General features: G+C 40.1%; 7 non-coding genes across 7 annotated transcripts; all 7 read left to right on the forward strand.

The window, feature by feature from the left end:
- Window positions 1-1,571: 1,571 nt before the first annotated feature.
- Window positions 1,572-1,690, forward strand: LOC120577849 (5S ribosomal RNA). Its single transcript, XR_005643813.1, has one exon. It is a non-coding gene; the product is annotated as a 5S ribosomal RNA (ribosomal RNA).
- Window positions 1,691-1,888: 198 nt separating this feature from the next.
- Window positions 1,889-2,007, forward strand: LOC120577848 (5S ribosomal RNA). Its single transcript, XR_005643812.1, has one exon. It is a non-coding gene; the product is annotated as a 5S ribosomal RNA (ribosomal RNA).
- A 198-nt stretch (window positions 2,008-2,205) lies between these two features.
- Window positions 2,206-2,324, forward strand: LOC120577851 (5S ribosomal RNA). The gene has a single exon (XR_005643815.1). It is a non-coding gene; the product is annotated as a 5S ribosomal RNA (ribosomal RNA).
- Window positions 2,325-2,492: 168 nt separating this feature from the next.
- Window positions 2,493-2,611, forward strand: LOC120577847 (5S ribosomal RNA). The gene has a single exon (XR_005643811.1). It is a non-coding gene; the product is annotated as a 5S ribosomal RNA (ribosomal RNA).
- A 196-nt stretch (window positions 2,612-2,807) lies between these two features.
- On the forward strand, window positions 2,808-2,926 carry LOC120577853 (5S ribosomal RNA). Its single transcript, XR_005643817.1, has one exon. It is a non-coding gene; the product is annotated as a 5S ribosomal RNA (ribosomal RNA).
- A 168-nt stretch (window positions 2,927-3,094) lies between these two features.
- LOC120577854 (5S ribosomal RNA) lies at window positions 3,095-3,213 on the forward strand. The gene has a single exon (XR_005643818.1). It is a non-coding gene; the product is annotated as a 5S ribosomal RNA (ribosomal RNA).
- Window positions 3,214-3,381: 168 nt separating this feature from the next.
- On the forward strand, window positions 3,382-3,500 carry LOC120577852 (5S ribosomal RNA). The gene has a single exon (XR_005643816.1). It is a non-coding gene; the product is annotated as a 5S ribosomal RNA (ribosomal RNA).
- Window positions 3,501-3,512: the final 12 nt, after the last annotated feature.

Genomic DNA, 3,512 nt, shown 5'->3' on the forward strand with positions numbered 1-3,512 from the left:
AGGGCGGGACCTTTCATAACATTGTCGAACTCAATTCCTACCATATCATCACTCACTTGAAAAACTATCCTACCATTCTGAACATCAACTATAGCACCTGCAGTGGCGAGGAAGGGTCTTCCTAGAATCATAGGGCAATCATGGTCTTCCTCGATGTCAACAACCACAAAGTCAGTCGGGATGTATATTCCTTCTATCTTAATGGGGATGTCCTCAATATATCCAACTATGGGGATAACGGAACGATCGGCTAACTTCAATGTCATCTCGGTAGGTTTCAACTCTCCTATTCCCATATTTTTAAAGAGGGATAAAGGCAACAAACTAACACTAGCTCCTAAGTCGCACAAGGCTTTGTCTACGGTTTCTTTTCCTATCACACAAGGGATGGCAAAACTACCTGGATCTCTAAGCTTTTGGGGTTGCTTCTTGATGATTGCACTACTTTCCCTAGTCAAAGCTATTGTCTCTTTGTGGTCTATAGCTTTTTTCTTTGAAAAAATTTCTTTTATAAACTTGGCATATAGAGGCATTCGAGACAAAGCTTGCGCAAGGGGAATCTTAATGCAGATTTTCTTAAGGGTGTTGACGAACTTATCGAATTGAGCCTCCAAGTTAAGCTTAGTAAGCCTTAATGGGGAAAGGGCTTTGTTCTTATCAAGCGGTTTCTCACTTTCTATCACATCTTTCTTACCCAAAAGCCTAACACTCTCTCCCTTAATACTTTTGGCTTTAGCAACGGTCTCTTCTAACTTACTACCCCCACAAGAAATGGCATTGACTTGATTTCTGAGCCACCCTCTGGTTGTTTGTATAGCCAGGTGGTGCTACTTGCCCATAGGAACCTTGAGGGTTTTTGTAAAAGTTCTGCTTTGGCCTCGTTCCTTGGTTGTATTGAGCATAGTTCAATTGCTCAATACTATTAGTAGCACTACATAACTGACAATCAACACCAATATGACCAAATATACCACAGATTTCACAAGGAGGAGATGTAGGAGAAGGTGTGACAGGATTAACATTGAATTTTCAAATTTTTGAGTTAATGCATCGACCTTAGCGGCAAGGTGATCATAATCAGAGACCTCGTAAATACCTGCCCCCTTTTTGTAGGGTGTAGAGGCGGTGATGGCTCTTTCGTTGGTCCATTGGTAGTGATTCTGGGCCATATCTTCAATCAAAGCATTTTCCCTCGCCCTCGCGAACGATGATCCTCGCCTCGCGAGGGATGAAGTTCATCGCTCGCCTCGCGAACCATTTTCCCTCGCCTTGCGAGTTCCACGTCGCAGCTCGCCATACCTGCCTTAGCAGTTAGATGATCAAGGGAGGAAATTTTGTACATACCTGCCTCTTTTTTAGAGGGTGAAGAAGCAGTGATGACTCTCTCACTTGTCCACTGATAGTGGTTTTGTACCATGCCCTCGATCAAATCATATGTTGCTGTGTAAGTTTTATTCATCAAAGCTCCACCTGCAGCTGCATCAACATAAATTTTTGTCGTATACGAAAGACAATTTTAAAAGGTGTGGATAATAAGCCACTTCTCCAAACCATTACAACGCTTTACTCTCAGGCACGATCATACCAGCACTAATGCATCGGATCCCAATAGAACTCCGCAGTTAAGCGTGCTTGGGCGAGACTAGTACTAGGATGGGTGACCTCCTAGGAAGTCCTTGTGTTGCACCTCTTTTTTCCAAAATTTCTTGTTCTTTTTGTTAATTAGCGTAATTTTACGTCGTTTTTGAAAAATAAACTTTGATTGTATTTCATTTTTTTCCGTTAATTTACGCAACCTAAAACTCTATACGTTAATTAGCGTAGTTTGACGTCTTTTTTGAAAAATAAACTTAGAAATGCATTTATACAATTACAACGCTTTACTCTCAGGTGCGATCATACCAGCACTAATGCATCGGATCCCATCAGAACTCCGCAGTTAAGCGTGCTTGGGCGAGAGTAATACTAGGATGGGTGACCTCCTAGGAAGTCCTTGTGTTGCACCTCTTTTTTCCAAAATTTCTTGTTCTTTTTGTTAATTAGCGTAATTTTACGTCGTTTTTGAAAAATAAACTTTGATTGTATTTCATTTTTTTCCGTTAATTTACGCAACCTAAAACTCTATACGTTAATTAGCGTAGTTTGACGTCTTTTTTGAAAAATAAACTAAGAAATGCATTTATACAATTACAACGCTTTACTCTCAGGTGCGATCATACCAGCACTAATGCATCGGATCCCATCAGAACTCCGCAGTTAAGCGTGCTTGGGCGCGAGTAGTACTAGGATGGGTGACCTCCTGGGAAGTCCTTGTGTTGCACCTCTTTTTGCCAAAATTTTACGTCGTTTTTGAAAAATAAACTTCGATTGTATTTCATTTTTTCCGTTAATTTACGCAACCTAAAACTCTATTCGTTAATTAGCGTAGTTTGACGTCTTTTTTGAAAAATAAACTTAGAAATGCATATATACAAGTACAACGCTTTACTCTCAGGTGCGATCATACCAGCACTAATGCACCGGATCCCATGAGAACTCCGTAGTTAAGCGTGCTTGGGCAAGAGTAGTACTAGGATGGGTGACCTCCTGGGAAGTCCTTGTGTTGCACCTCTTTTTGCCAAAATTTCTTGTTCTTTTTGTTAATTAGCGTAATTTTACGTCGTTTTTGAAAAATAAACTTCGATTGTATTTCATTTTTCCGTTAATTTACGCAACCTAAAACTCTATTCGTTAAATAGCGTAGTTTCACGTCTTTTTTGAAAAATAAACTTTGAAATGCATATATACAATTACAACGCTTTACTCTCAGGTGCGATCATACCAGCACTAATGCACCGGATCCCTTTAGAACTCCGCAGCTAAGCGTGCTTGGGCGAGAGTAGTACTAGGATGGGTGACCTCCTGTGAAGTCCTTGTGTTGCACCTCTTTTTGCCAAAATTTTACGTCGTTTTTGAAAAATAAACTTCGATTGTATTTCATTTTTTCCGTTAATTTACGCAACCTAAAACTCTATTCGTTAATTAGCGTAGTTCGACGTCTTTTTTGAAAAATAAACTTAGAAATGCATATATACAATTACAGCGCTTTACTCTCAGGTGCGATCATACCAGCACTAATGCACCGGATCCCATCAGAACTCCGCAGTTAAGCTAGCTTGGGCGAGAGTAGTACTAGGATGGGTGACCTCCTGGGAAGTCCTTGTGTTGCACCTCTTTTTGCCAAAATTTTACGTCATTTTTGAAAAATAAACTTCGATTGTATTTCATTTTTTCCGTTAATTTACGCAACCTAAAACTCTATTCGTTAATTAGCGTAGTTTGACGTCTTTTTTTAAAAATAAACTTAGAAATGCATATATACAAGTACAACGCTTTACTCTCAGGTGCGATCATACCAGCACTAATGCACCGGATCCCATCAGAACTCCGCAGTTAAGCGTGCTTGGGCGAGAGTAATACTAGGATGGGTGACCTCCTAGGAAGTCCTTGTGTTGCACCTCTTTTTTCCAAAA

Source organism: Medicago truncatula, unplaced genomic scaffold (assembly GCF_003473485.1).
Source record: "Medicago truncatula cultivar Jemalong A17 unplaced genomic scaffold, MtrunA17r5.0-ANR MtrunA17Chr0c03, whole genome shotgun sequence".
NCBI classification, from domain to species: domain Eukaryota; kingdom Viridiplantae; phylum Streptophyta; class Magnoliopsida; order Fabales; family Fabaceae; genus Medicago; species Medicago truncatula.